This window comes from Hipposideros armiger, unplaced genomic scaffold (genome assembly GCF_001890085.2).
Source record: "Hipposideros armiger isolate ML-2016 unplaced genomic scaffold, ASM189008v1 scaffold_186, whole genome shotgun sequence".
NCBI lineage: Eukaryota > Metazoa > Chordata > Mammalia > Chiroptera > Hipposideridae > Hipposideros > Hipposideros armiger.
Genome location: NW_017731536.1, coordinates 800,005 through 816,153, shown reverse-complemented (window position 1 = coordinate 816,153; position 16,149 = coordinate 800,005).

Sequence of the window (16,149 nt, the reverse complement as noted above, 5' to 3'; positions counted from 1 at the left end):
AGCCAGTTCTCTTTTCCTCTTCCTATAGGCTCCATTTTGGCCTTTCGGGGCTCCCCAAAGCCAGTAGGCTCTCCTGAGCCAAAGGCAATCCAACACAAACTGGAAATGTGGTAAGGCTAAGTAAGACAGCAACAGAAGCTGGGCCAAGCTGAGGGTTTCACTTTGTATTTTTCTGTGTTTTCAATCAGATCTTGGTATTCTAAGGGCAGCTGTGGAGAAAGAAAAACAGGTTGCTATTTTCAGATAGTTAAGGTGTATTCTTGATTGGCATGCCACATTCATTATTTCCCAAACTGCTTTTATTTCTGAGTGCCTTTTAAAGCTTTTATTTTGAGTTCTCAGAGTTTAACTCTTTTCAATGAAGAGTTTTGTGTTATAGAGTGCGCCTCTTATTTTGGTCTTCATCAAGCTATTCAACAAATATTTATTCAGTGTGTTTTGTAAGTCTGTGGGATACAGTAGTATAAACGATCTGGTCCCAGACTTCAAAGGGCTGCCAATCAAGTTGTCAAAAATCAAGAATTCTTACCTACTAATAGACGTCGTGCTAAGAACTTCCTTACAATAGCCCTTCAAAGGAAAACGATTTTGCCCCCATTTTACAAATGAAGCAGCAGATTCAGGTCAGTCTCACAGTGGACTTGGGAGTCCTGAAGTAGACCTAACTCAAAAGCCCTCCGACTAAACTGAAGTGACATTCGTTAGGTGTGCTATTTAGGAGACCAATACGGGAATCTAAAATTAGGAGAACCGATTTCAGACGATGGCCACCGGAATAAGGAAGGAGGAGTGGCTATTGGAGCCATTTCAAAGAGTCACTCCAGGTTCAGTGTCTGAATGGATATGGGAGTAAGAGCCGAAGACATTGCTCAAGTCTGAGTCTTAGGGGTTTGATGTTAAGCATGAGATTTCAGAATGGAAGCAGCCATGAAACCCTTGTTTTTCTTCAGTCTTTTAAGAACTGCAAATTTCCCTTGTCCTCCATTTTCATCTTCACTTGACTCCATTCTGTATATTAGCCACTCGCAATTGCCCACCCACCTGCTCTCCTCCCTAAACTCTGTTCGCTGCACCTCAAACCTTTCCATTTTTCTCTTCCCTGACTTGCCATAACAAATTTGGCAGTCACCTGAAGTCCTGCCATATCCTGCCTCATCAGTGTGGTCTGTGTTCACATTCCACATCTCAAGAGGTGGTCATTGCCCTTCTATCAATTTCTAAATTTCTCCCAAGGCCTCTGACAAAATCTGGCCTCACAAAATCTGCCCCTTTGCAGCCCATGAAAAGAGGTTATACATCAGCTGCTCCTACCAGGTAATTTCCTGATCACTCTGACTCATGGCAGTCTTCACTTCCTGGCTCACGGTGTTCTTGCCATCTCTAATTCTAATATTCTCAATATCTTCCATGTTCTTAGGAGTGGTGCATCCAACAGTTGAGCCTAAGGTTTTTGGTTTTCTCACCTCCACCATTTTCTTCCACTGACACTGCTGCTATTTTGCTTGTTTTCTCTGTATTTCATGTCCAGCTTAGACTGCTTCATCATCACAGCCTTAACATATCCTCGGACCCCTCCCTCAGTCACCTGTCAGTCCTTTGACTTGGCATTGCATGGTTCTTCTGTCCATTCTCATCAATTATTAGAAACATTACCACTCCTTTGCAAAGCACACTCCTCTCAGCAGATGACTTTGCTTTCTAGTTCAGTCAAAAGATCTAGTTCTTCAGCCTGTTTTCTCCCTCTGTGCCCACCTTCATCTTTGTTCCTGTCTCAGGATGAGCTGGGCCTGAAGGCCAATTCAGCCACGTAGACCTTTGACCCTTCCTCTTGTCTTCATGCCTAACTTCCATCCGACTGTCCCTGTTTCCTCCATGGCTTTCACCTCTACAGCTGCTTTTGGCTTACATGTCTGAGTCGTCAAGTACTAGAGATCCTTTTATATGCCAGGCATTGCTTTCAGGCACTTGGAACACAAGATGGATAGGTACCTACCTTTACCAAAGTTGTACTCCAATAGAGTATATGGATGAGTAGATTTACTAGATTAAAATGCACCAGTAAAAGGCGAAGTAGAGAGTTCTACAGTAGCACACAGATACAGCTAACTGATTTCATGGAAGTAGCATGCAAGAGGGAACAAGAGTTGATTGGGAGTTTGTCCAGTAAAGAGGATTGACCATGAACAATAGCTGGAAATTTGCTCGTGAATAGTAAGTATTGAATATGTAAGAAATCAAAAAGGACCTTGTAAAGCAGTGAGAGGCATTGAAGAGTTCTCATAATAGTAACAGTAGTGAGCATTAGTTTGGTATGACTATCTCTGTTTTACGAATGTGGAAACAGATTCTGAGGGTAAATTACTTGCCTAAGGTCATGCAGCTTATAAGTGGAGAACCAGGCTCCAAATACAACTTTTAACCACAAGAGAGGCCTTGATCTAAAAAGGCGTTTCCTAGCTATCCTTATCACATTGTTCTGTATCTGTATGTTTATGTATTGGTTCCCTGTGTACTGTCTGTTTCCCCTACTAGATTGTAAGCTCCATGAGGGCAGGGGTGATACCTCATTTCACTTGCTTCCCAGAGCCTAAAAAGGTGTGGTGCATAGTAGGTGCTCAATAAAGATTTGTGAATGAAAAAATGGTGGGTAACTTTGTATTTGACTTATGCTGACTGTGGAAATCATTTTAATACCTGAGTAGCAGGTGTTCACCAAAAGGGGAAAACAGGAAGGAAGTACATGTTTGGGGCAGATGATACAGGGGAAAGGTGCTGGGGAGTTGGAAAGAAATCAGTGCACTGAACTTCTAGACTCCCAAGTTCTTCCGGTGGCATGGGCCAGGAATGGGGGATTAGTAGGGGAGTGCACACAGTGGGGACAATAATGTGTGAGTAGCCTGAAAGCCTAAGTGACCCCTTGTAGACCCAGCCTACTGTACATATAAGGGTGGGGAAATTCTGCGTGTACTCTGTATACTGAGGAATACTTCATTTGGGCAGGTACACTCCACTGAGTTACACAATACAGTCGTTGGGGTAAACGTCCTGATTTCTCACCCTCAGTATCTCTAGGCTAACAACTTGACCCAAATCATTAGTGGACTCAGTACTTTGGAACAGGAACAAAAACCTGTTAACCTGATGTCTCTGGGAGTCATGCCCACATGCCATTAGATGACCTACAGGCTTATCCTACAACATAATTCAGTACTGAAACCATGAAAGTGCAAAAGTTCATCTAGAGAAGTTGGTGAGTAAGAGAATAGATCGAGGAAAGGAACATGAGATTAAGGGAGCAGCTGAGACAGAAGGTGTATCAGATCGGAAGTGGTGTCACAGAGGCCCAAAGAAGAGATGATTTCAGGAAGGGTGGTCAGTGGAGCTAAAAGCTTTTGCTATAATGTAAAAATAAGGTAGCCATTTAAAAAATTTCAGAAGCACCATATTTGATTGAATTTATAACTGATTCTGACATCTTTATGTAAAAAACTATGACCCATTCCTTTCAATCCCATTGGTTGTAAGATGTAGTCCATTAAAATGTGGGGGAAGGAGTGACTATGCATCTTAGAACTTATGAATTATGGTAATATAGCTCTTCGTTGGCTTTTCCAACCAAGCCATATCTGGTCATTTCATCAAGAACAAATTCAGTGAAATGATGAAGGTTGTACCCAGGATGCAGTGGGATGAGGGAAGACTGCAAAGTAACGAAGTGGGCAGATACGGATAACTCAAGAACGGGTTGTGATGAAGGGCGAGGCTGTAGCCATAGAACTGTGTGGTTGGGATTTATTTTAAACGTGGCGGAAGCTTGAGTCTCATGTTTAAACGCTAATTAGATAGTGGCATGGTATCAGAGTTGTGGGGATGAAAATTTGGCAAGTGTGGGAGGGGTTGGCCAAGATCGTTGGTACACCTAGGCTCCTGAGCAGGAGTGGGAAGTTCAGGTGCATATCAGAGGCAGATGAAGGGACAGACACAGGCATGTGTGTCATTTGAGTGGCAAGAGTTGAAAGCTTTCATCTAGTGGTTTTGCTTTCATATCATTGAGGACCAAGTGACATGGCCAGTTCCAGAAGTGGGGAGGGGGTGAGGATGGTGGTACAAAGACAGCAGAGATAGTTTGAAACAGTGATCCTAGAGAATGTGAACAAGAAGTGAGTAAGAAAGAACAGCAGTGAGTTGGACACTAGAGGCTTACGGTGGCATTTACCTGGGGGACTTTTCTCAGCAGGGCTCATTGGTGAAGCCTGTTTACTCAGGGCTGAGTTTTATGTCAAGTAGGTGCAACAGAAAATGACAGGAATAGCATCTTGGGGATGGATGCTGGCAGGTAGTTGACATGACGGAATCACACTCCTGAAATTACTCTTGCTAAAGTAAAAATGTGCACATAATTGTCAAGTACCATGGACTTGACTTTTGCTAACTTGCACATCTGCATTTGACACAGTTCCTTCCATTCCTTGGTTTTTGTAACAACACATTTCCTCTTTCTGTCTTCTTCAGGAGCGCCTTTTCTTTCATTTCTCCCCGGAAATGTAGATGTTTGTGTAGATTTGCCTTTCTCCAGCCACTTGACCCACATTCTTGGGTATACCCAGCCATTCCTCTAAAAATGTAGGTTCCAGGAAGGCTAGGATTTTATTCGATTTTGTTAATCATACTATTGCAAATGTCTAGAATAGTTTTGACTTTCAACCTAATTATGTTATTGTATTTGAAGTGAGTTTCTTGTAGACAGCATATCGTTTGTTTTTTGGTAGCACCTTTATTGAGAAAATTTACGTATTGTTTTAGTTGGCTGGGGCTGCTGTAAAAAAGTTCCACAAACTGGGTGATTTAAACAACAGAAATGTATTTTCTCATGATCTGGAGGCTGCAAGTCTGAGATCAAGGTATCAGCGGAGTTGGTCCCTTCGAAAGGCTCTGAGGGATGGATCTGTACCAAGTCTTGCTTTGGCTTCTAGATGTCATCTTTGCCCTGCGTCTCCTCACACTGTCCCCTCTCTATGCGTGTCTGTTCACATTGCCCCTTTTCATAAGGACACTTGTCATGCTGGGTTAGGGCCCAACTTCATGATCTCATTATAACGTAATTACTTCTATAAAGACCCTGTCTCCAAGTAAGGCCACATTCAGAGGTTCTAGGGGTTAGGACTTCAACATAATCTTTTTTTGTGGAGGACACAATTCAGCCCATAATATTTATCACACAATTCGCTTGTTCAATATGTACAATTCATTGGTTCCTAGTATAGTCATAAGAGTTGTGCAACCATCACTACAGTGAATTTAGAACATTATCCTCACCCCACAAAGAAACCCCATATCCATTAGCAATCATCCACTCCCAATTTCCCCATCTGTCACAGCCCGAGCCCTAGGCAACCACTAATCAACTTTCTGTCTCTATATTGGCCTATCCTGGACATTTCCTATAAACTCATGTAATATGTGGCCTATCGTGACTGAGTTCTTTCAGTTAGCCTAATGTTTGCAAGATTTGTCTATATTGTAATATATAATGTTCCCCCCTTATCCATAGGGAATGTTCCAAGACACCCAGTGGATGCCTGAAACCATGAATAGCACCAAATCCTATACAGTAAAACCTTGGATTGTGAGTAACTTGGTTTGCGAGTGTTCTGCAAGACGAGCAAACATTTCTATTAGGTTGGTGCAAAGGCAACTACTTTTGCACCAATCTAATAATACATTTTAACTTGGTAAACGAGCGATGTCTTGCAATATGAATAGTTTGTTTCCAGAATGAATTATGCTCGCAAACCGAGGTATTACTGTATATGTTTTTTCCTATACATACATACCTATGATAAACTTTATAAATTAGGCACAGTAAGAGATTAATAAAATAGAGCAATGATAACTATACTATAATAAAAGTTATGTGAGTGGCTTTGACGCCATATTATTAAGTACAATAAGGGTGACTTGAACACAAGCACTGCTATACCAAGATAGTCCATCTGATCCCCGAGATGGCTGCTAAGTGACCGACAGGTGGAGAGTGTGTCTGGTGTAGATATGCTGGAGAAAGGAGTGGTTCACATCCAGGGTGGGATGGAGTGGAACGGTGGGAGATTCCATCACACTTAGAATGGTGTGAAATTTAAAACTTACGAACTGTTTATTTCTGGAATTTTCCATTTAATATTTTCGGACTGTGCTTGATTGCAGGTAAGAGAAATGGTGGAAAACGAAACTGCAGATAAGAAGGGACTACCTGCCATATATCAATACTTCATTCCTTGTTATGGCCAATTCATATTCCATGGTGTGGTTAGATAGCACTTTGTTTATCCATCCACCAGCGGATAGCCGTCTGGGTGGTTTCTACCTTTTGACTATTACGAATAACACTGCTATGAACATATGTGTGTGAGTATTTGTATGGACATATGCTTGTATTTGGGGGGGATTTTCTGTTGTATTTTTCATAGTAAAATTCTCATCTGGTTCTTTCTTTTTCTTTGCTGAGACTATTTTTTCATTTGTTTCAGCATGTTTGCAATGGCTTATTTTGAAGCCATTTTATGATGGCTCCTTTAAAATCTTTGTCAGATCTGATTCTAACATCTGGATCATCTTACTGGAATCCATTGTTTTTTTCATCGAATCTTGAACAGTGAGAGTATTATGGGTCTGGAATTTATTTAAATCTTTTATTTTATCAGGCTTCCCCTGGCTTTGCCCTGGTCAGGGAAGCGGAGTACCTCACTTCTGCCAGATGTGGGTAGAAGTTCAGGTTCCCCACTTGGCCTCCACTGACACCCAGGGGATGGGAGCACCTCCTTACTTGTGTGCAGAGATGGGAGTACATGTCTCTCTGCTAGGCTGACACCATCCTGGCTGTGAGGGGTAGGGGTGCCTCGTTATTGCTCCCCACAGATGCTAAGTGGAGCAGGTGGTGGTCAAAACCCTGATTCTGCACTAGACCTCCTGTGATACTAAACTGGCAGGGAGGGGGAGGGCTGCCCCATTACCACCAGGTGGGGGTGGAAGTCCAGCTATGACGTATGGTCTCCACTGACACAGTGGGGTGAGGATGGGGCTCATTACCCGCTGATGAGGGGGACAATCCCAGCTCCTCACTCAGCCGTCTGTGACTCCACAGTGGGGAGAGGCACCTTTTCACAAATCGGTGCGGGAAGAAGTCTTGGCTTTCTGCTTGTCCTTTGCTGATGAGTAGGGATAGAGCCCAATTTTTTGTGTGTGTGTGACGTTGACTAGAGTGATTATTGTCTAAAATTTATTTTTTAAAAAAATTAAAAAATAAGATATGAGGGTGTTATGTTTTCTTGATTAAAAGGCCACGTAGCCAGAGCAGGCTAATAGAACTCTCTAAGGAATGAGTTTCTGCAAATTGCTCGACCTGTTTTTAAGAAGCCCATCAGTTGAAAAGTGAGTGGTCAGTCTCAAATAGGTTGTGTGAGGTGATTGTGTTAGTCTGTGTTGTTCACATGGCATTTCATTGTTTTTTGCAAACTTCATTAAATTTCAGTAGACCCTATGTTGATGATGGGGGTGGGAGGAGCAGGGGACAACAGCATGTATATGTTTTTTTCTGAATACAAAATTAACATTACTCATTTAAAAAAAAAAGAGAAATCCGAAATTATGATTAAAGAGATAGATGGTCTGTATTTCACCCAGAGAGAATTATATTTTTAGCTTTCCATTCCCCCCTCCCCAATTTGCTGCCAACTCATTAATATGAAAGTTTCATTAATAGTCGAGCAGCCTCATGAGATTATAACTGTTTGAGCTTTGATTGTTTCTTAAATCACAGTCCTGTACCTCTCAGGGAAAAATGGATAGAAGGCTCTGGCCACTGGACTTGGCAATGTGGAAGTCACTGGAGGACTCCGACAGAGGCAGTTTCAGGCGAGTGGTGAGGACAGAGGCCTGGCTGGAGGGATTCATGGGGCAGTGGAGGAGAGAAAGTGAAGGCAGTGATTTCTGACAGCTTTGGGAAGAGTGGGGTGACTTTTAATGCTAAAGTAAGGTCTTGTACATTCATGAAGTGGGTGCTGAGTGAGAGACGAGAAGCAAGAGTAGGAAAGGAGACGATGTCCAGGAACTGAGAGGCCAGGGTTGGCAGGGCCACCTATGTAGATATTGAGGTCCCTACAAATTATCATCTGAGTGGCGCTGTAGAGAGATGGTGAGCAGGGGCTTGCTTCATAGATGCAAGTCCATAGATGACTGCAGTAAGGCGAGGTGGTATCATCTGACACAAGGAGCTGGAGGTTTTCAGGGAGGTGGGACCGAGAATCACCTGGATGGAGTCATTGGTCCAGTGGTGGGAGGAATGGCAGAGAGAAAAAAATCCACTTGACACGGTTGCAGGGGTCCTCAAGGGAGAGGCCAGGTTTCTGCTAGATCAAGACATGGAAGGAAAGTTTCAGAGAACTGGATGACAACATAGGGATTTTGCTGGTGATGGATGGATGCTGAGTTATAGAGGGCACCATGGAAGGGTTTGGAGGATTGAGAAGTGATGGGAAATGTTAGATTGGGGAATGTTCGGAGCCCAGTGGGATGAGAGTCTAGGTGGGTGTGGCGTTTGCTGGCCTCTTATAATAACATATTAATAAGGAGGAGGGCATGACGCCATTCTTCCTGCTAGTTCTTTTGTGTGTGTGTGNGGAACAGCTGGCCCCGCAGTGGGAGGGACACGAAGTCCGAGGCAACAGGGGAGGGGGCCTTTGAAGAGCTGTCTGGTGAACAGAGGCTTAATGAAGCGGGAACTCAGCCTGCTGTTGAGCTGCCCCAAATTATCTGCATTTAGAAAGGAACACGCAATTAGAGTGAGTGCCGTATTTTATTTTGGCTCAGGCAGACCCAAAACCATGGGTAGGAGGAGAGAGACGAAGGTCTCCATTCAGAGCCTACCTTTTCCAAGAATTCAGGCAATTCCTCATTTGTCTCCCTATCCGGGAGCAGCTCACAGTTCAGGGCAGCTGTTTTTCTTTTATGAGCCACCTTCATTGTTTACCAAATTGCTGTACATGTTTTGGTTTATTTCTGTACTTTCTATTCTGTTGGATTAGTAATCTATCCAGTCAAGTGTCACCACCATCCTGTTTTCATGACTGAGGCTCTGGGATGCGTTTTAATATCTGGTCAAGCTATTTCCGTCTTATTGTGCTTCTTTTTCAGAGTAGGAGAAAGGGGTTTAATCACAGTCACAAGTTTCTCTAACCTAGATTTACCCTTTCACATCCGTGGTTTGCAAATTCTTTCCCTCCTTGCCCCTGGCCCCTATTCTCTTTTCTTCATCTTCAGAGAAATTGTTTTCCTTCAAATTAAATCTTATAAGTAGATGAAGAGGAGTGGCCCAGGTGAGATGTGGTGGGCGCTGAGCCTGTCTGAAAGCATCGCCATAGAAACCTGTGGTTTCGAAGAAGGTTCTGAAAATCACTGACTCATGTACTTATCATGCTGCATGATAGTTTGCTAGAAATGGCAAGCAGTTCTTCTAAATAACTGCAATTACAATAATTTTTATATTGAGTTTTCTCATGCTGTAAACACTGTAATCTATTGACTATTAATAGTATTCTCTTACCTANTTTGGTTGTTCATTGTTTCAGGTAGAGGAGTAAACCTGATTTCTGTTATTTTACCTTGGCCTGAAGCAGAAGTAGCAGGTTTTATTTTCAATAATAATATTTAATGCCAATTCCACCCCTTCCCCCCATCACTATAGCTTTATTTCTTGGACGTATCTAATACTTTTAAGTGAATAAGATGAGAAGTAAAGCACCGCTCTCCCTCCCCAGTGGAGCCATGTCTGGGCCAAATTTGGCAACATTTATCTTTGGTTATCTCAGCTCCCCTTTTGTTCCTCCTTTTAACCTGTACATTCTTCATTTCCTTCCCTGCAATGCCTGTTTATTCTTTAAGACAGACTCAGAGAAAGAGTCTTTCAAGTTGCTTTACCAAATCCTCATCCTGCCACCAAGGCTACCAGAAATACCCCTTCGTTAGTGCTCTCATCATCACAGACATTGTGGAATGGTCTCTGATGTCCTTCAAGTCCAACTCAAAGTTCACCCACCTCTAGCAAAAAACAGCAATGACTAATGAGGGGAGAAGATTCTCTCTACATGGTAGACATGTAAAGATAATGCTCAGTGGTTGAGAGAAGTGAGGAAGCTGTTTTGCTCATGTACACCTTTTCATATCTTTGTATTTAGAACTGTGTGAATTGATGACTTATTTTTAAAAGATAAAGTTCAAAGTGAAGAAAAGGTGTAGAATATTAACTAATGCTGGTTTCTTGATGATTTATATAACAATTTGGAGAAAGTACATATTTTCAGAGCTGAGTCACTGTCACTGTCAGTCATGTGTTGGGGCTATAGAAGCCCAGGTTTTTCATTCTTGAGGAAAACCTCATTCCATCTTAGCAGGTGACTACACGGCGTGGCTGCATGGGGAGTCAGCCTGTATGCAACTGTGTGTCCTCTTTTACTTGAGCTATTGTAACTGTAGGAAACATGTCCTGTGGCTTCCGTCCCTGCCTCCCGATAGCTATTTCTCCAGCAACAAGTTTGTCTTCTTCAAACACAAATCAGATCATGTAACTGCTCTGCTTAAAACCCTTCAGTGTTTTCCTGGCTCACTCAGGGTAAAATCCAATGTTTTTACCATGACCTACGAGACCCTACATTAGCGACTCTAAAACTTTCTATTGTGACGATAGTAAGGAATACGTATTGCATTAGGTCTCAATGTACACACTGTATATTTTTTTTTAAAAAGTGTCAGGAAACTCTTTTTCCTTAAATGTTAATAATAGAATTTTATTAACATTTAAATACAGCATGACTAATCATGTGGTAATTTCATTCAGTGTATTTTTCATCTCTAAAAGTTCATTTAGGGTTTCTTTTTTAGTATCTTCCAAGTTGCTATTTGATTTTTTGAACAAATAGAATCAAGTTATAAAAACTGCTTTACCATCCTTATTGGCAAATTCTAACATCTGGGTCAGTTCTGGTTTGGTTTTGATGGATTGGTATTTCTCCTCAGTATGGGTAGCGTTTCCCCGCTTCTTTGTATGCCTGGCAATCTTTGCTTAGATGCGAGATATTGTGAATTTCACCTTACCAGGTGAGGGATATATTTGTATTCCTATGAATATAACAGCATTGTTGTAGGATGCAGGTATGTTACTTGGACACATTTGACCCTGCAGGCCTCGCTTATGATGTGTTAGTTACCTCCAGAACAAGGCTCTCTGTAGAGCTAACTGTTCCCCACTACTGAGGCAGAAACTTTCTGGTGATTGTTCCCAAGTCCCCCTGAATTATGAGGTTTTACACTTTGGCTCTTGGGGACAGGCACTATTCCTCGCCCCGTGTGAGTGCTAGACATTGTACCCTCTCATTCATTTGGCTGGTTCTACTTCCAACCTCAGATAATTTCCTCACATGCATTTATTGATCAACACTGTGATGGATTCCTGAGGGGGTCCTTCTCTAGGTTTCTGGGGTTTCTTCTCTATTTAGCTCCTAGTCTCTGGTACTCTGTCCTGAAAATTCTCACCACGTTGGTGTCTGGACTCTCAGCGCCATCTCCTCAGTCCAAGGGATCTGCTGGGCTCTGCCTGGGTTCTCCTCTGTGCTGTAGCTTGGAAACGCTCAAGACAGTAAGCTGGGGCAATTGCAGGCTTTCTTTGTTGCCCCTCTCAGGGATCACCGTCCTTTGCTGCCTGATGTTCTGTATCTTAGAAGCAATTGTTTTATATATTTTTTGGATATTTTGATTGTTGCCAACAGAAGGATAAATCCAGTTCCTTCTTGGGTGGAAGGAAGTCACTAAACTTTGTTTGTTTGTTTGTTTCAGATTTTTCTCCTGGAATGTAATGATTCAAAGTTTGACAGAGAAATGAGATATTACACTGTCTCTAACTTGATTGCATTCAGATTATTGTTGTAAAAACATTCACATTCCTAATGTTTGGAAATATAATAGAGTGATAACTTTTTTAAGCCTTGTGTTTTACTTTGAAAAATGCTACCTTTGATAATATGCTTTCTGCAAAAACAAACTCATCATATTGAAACTGTTAAGAGTATTGACATGTTTACCAACAGTGGGTTATATTTCTGTGCATTTAACTTAACTGCAAACTATGTTAATATAAAATTCAAATAATATAGCCATAGCCCTCCCATTAGGAAGTTGACCTTCATATGCCAGAAAATCAAACGCAGCAGCATTCTACAAAAGATAAAATAACCTATTCCTTCCGTTTTATATATTCATCACATGTTCTTCACTATTTTGTAATATTTTCTATAGAGAGAACAAAAAGTTAATTCAGTTTTCTAGGAAAGTTGACCAGAATCTATTTACTGCTGATAGTTGGGATGTATAAAGCATGCAACCTCACCAACAGACACACCCACTGTTTGTAGTACCACTACAGGTCTGTGCTTAAAAAACACAGAAATTCTGATACATTCTATTTTTCACAACCCCCATATTTAAAAATCACATGGTGCATTTATATTGGATTATCTGTAAATTTTGCAAATGCACGTACATATGACCAGGTGAACCGTTTACTAGGGCTCTCCCGTGACCTTTAAAAGGACCCTGGTGCTTAAGTTTCTTGATCCTCATGGTCAAGTATCCTCATATAGTGAAAAAAGAAAGCAGCTCTGGTCTTTTCACTTCTCATAGGAGCTCTGATCCCATTCATGAGAACTCCACCNGGTGGGTGTGGCGTTTGCTGGCCTCTTATAATAACATATTAATAAGGAGGAGGGCATGACGCCATTCTTCCTGCTAGTTCTTTTGTGTGTGTGTGTGTGTGGCAGCTCTATTGAGATATAATTCACATACCATATAGTTTACTTATTTAATGTGTACAATCCACAGGTTTCTAGCATATTCAGAGTCGTGTAACCATCACCACAATCAATTTTAGAACATTATCCTCACCCCCAATCCTATTAGCAATCACCAACCTTCACTTCCCCATCCATCACACCCCCAGCACTAGGCAACCACTAATCTACTGTCTATGTATTTGCCTGTTCTGGACATAGGATATGTCGCCTTTTGTGACTGGCTTCTTTCAGTTAGCCTAATGTTTTTAAGGTTCATTGATGTTGTAACATATATCAGTATTTCACTCCTTTTTGTGATCAAATGATATTCCATTGTATGCGTACACCACACTTTGTTTATCCATCTATCACTTGCTATACTTCTGGACTGTTTCCATCTTTTGGCTATTTTAAATAATGCTGCTATAAGCATTTGTACAAGTATAAAGTTTATTATTTTCTTTCTTCTATGTACTTTGGATTTAAGTTCTCTTTTTCTAGTTTCCTAAAGTGAAAGCTTACATTATTGATTTTAGGTATTATTTTTTTCTGATATGTGCATTCAATGGAACATGTTCCTCTAAGTGTTGCTTTTTTGCCACGTCCCACAAACTTGGCCAAGTTGTCTTTTCATTTTCATTTTGTTAAAAATATTTAATATTTTCTCTTGAAACTTCTTTGACTCATGTTGTTTAGAAGTGTGTTGTTTAATTTCCAGGTATTTGGTCTTCCTCCCTCCCTCTTTCCTTCCCTCCTTTCCTCCACCCCTCCCTTCCTTCTCCTTCCTTCCTTCCTTTTTTTTTTTTTCTATCTTCCTGTTATTGGTTTCCAGTTTAATTCTACTGTTGTCTGAGAGCATACTTAGTATGTTTTCTGTTCTTTTAAACTTGTTAAGCTGTGTTTTATGGCCCAGAATGTGGTCTATCTTGATTCATATTCTGTGTAAGTTTGAGAAGAATGCGTGTTTTGTTGTTAGATGAAGTATTCTATAGCTATCAGTTAGATCTGGTTGATGATGCTGTACAGTTTCGTTATGTCCTATGATTTTGTGCCTGCTGGGTCTGTCCATGACTGACAGAAAGGTGTTGAAATCTTCAATTGTATCGTAGATGTATCTAGTTCTCCTTGAAATTCTATCAGGTTGTGCTTCAAATATTTTGACTTACTGTTGTTAGGTGCTGCACATTAAGGATTGTACGTCTTCTTGAAGAATTGACCCCTTTATCATATAATGCCCCTCTTCAACCCTGATAATCTCCCTTGCTCAGAAGTCTGCTTTGTCTGAAATTAATATGGGAATTCCAGCTATCTTTGATTAGTGTTAGCATGGTGCATTTTTTTCTATTTCTCTTCATTACCTGTCTTTGTATTTAATGTGGGTTTCTTACAGATAAGATATAGTTTGGTCCTGTTTTATTGAATCCACACTGACAAGTTGCTGTCTTTTAGTTGGTGCATTTATACCATTGACATTTAAAGTGATTATTGATGTGGGTGGGTTAATGTATACCATGTTTTTTCTTGTTTTCTATTTGCTGCCCATAGTCTTTGTTTTTCTTTACTTTTTTTCTGCCTTCTCTATTTTTTATTTTTATTTTTTAGTTTCAGGTGCACAAAAGAATGTAATGGTTAGACATTTCACTCTTCACAAAGTGATAACCCCCTCCCCCAATCTATTGCCCCCTGACATCGTATATATTTATTACAATTCCATTGACTCTGTTCCCTATGCTGTACTCCATATCCTGTGACCGTGTGTGTGTGTGTGTGTGTGTGTGTGTATGTATAAAATTATAGTTGACACAATATTATTCAGCTTCAGGTGTACAGCACAGTGGTCAGGCATCTACACCATCCATGAATTAGAGCCTTCTCTAGTTTTAATGGACCGTTTATATATTATTCCATTTTTCCTTCTCAGCATATCGATTATATGTTTGCTTTTTACTTTTTTTAGTGGTTTCCCTTGAGTTTGCAGTATACATTTGCAACTAATCCATGTCCTCTTTCAAATAACACCCTCCCACTGCATCTTATAATATTCCCATCTCCTCCCTCCACTTCTTATGCTATTGCTGTTATTTAACGTTTCCATAAGTACAATCACTGAATGTTTTGTTATTATTTTGAACAAACTGTTCAAATAAGAATAGGAAAAATAAAATACTTCTTCTCTAATACTCTTCCTTTCTTATGCAGGTCTGAGTTCCTGACCTATATCATTTTCCTTTTTCTCCAAAGAATTTCTTTTAACCTTTTTTGCTAGGCAGGTCTGTTTTTAACTAATTACCTTTATTTTGTATGTCTGAGAAAGTCTTTATTCCTTCTTCACTTTTGAAGGATAATTTTGCTAGATACAGAATTCTAGGTTGGTGGGGTTTTTTTTTTTAAATAACACTTTAAATATTTCAGTCCATTCTTTTATTGCTTACATGATTTCTGAAGGAAGTCCAATGTAGTTCTTATCCTGACTCTAAAGGTAAGATGTTTTTCATTTGGTTTCCTTCAAGATTTTCTCTTTGTCTTTGATTTTCTAAATTCGAATATGATATGCCTACGTGTGGATATTTTTAGTATTTATCCTATCTTGGTGTTCTCAGAGCTTCCTGAATCTGTGATTTGATGTCTGTCGTTAATTTTGGGAAATTCTCTGTGATTATTGTTTCAAATACTATTTCTTTTGTTCTTCTCTTTTTCTTCACCTTCTGGTATTCCCATTATGTGTATGTTATACCTTTTGTAACTGTCTCTTAGTTCTTGGATATTCTAGGGTTTTGTTTTTTTCACCCGTTCTTTTTTATCTTTGCATTTCAGTTTTGGAGGTTTGTGTTGAAATTTCTTCAAGTTCACCAATTTTTTCCTCAACCATATCTAGTCTATTGATGAGCCCAAGAAAGACATTGTTCATTTTTTGACAGTTTTTGTTTCATTTCTAGCCTTTCCGTCTGATTCCTTCTTAGAGTTTTTATCTTTCTGTTTACGTTACCCACCTTTTCTTGAGTGTTGTCTACTTTTGTCAGTAGAGCGTTTACACAGTTGCTTTAAATCCTGGTCTGATAATTACAACATCTCTGTTATATGTGAGTCTGGTCCTGATGTTTACTCTATCTCTTTAAACTGTGTTATTTTTTTGTTTTGTTTTTAGTATGCCTTGTCATTTTTTTGTTGAAAGCCAGACATGATATACTGGGTAAAAGGAACCCAGCACTGGTTCGTTTGAAGGTTTCTGGTCAGTTTGTGATTCTCTGTGTCAGCCTGTCCCTCTCGCCAATAT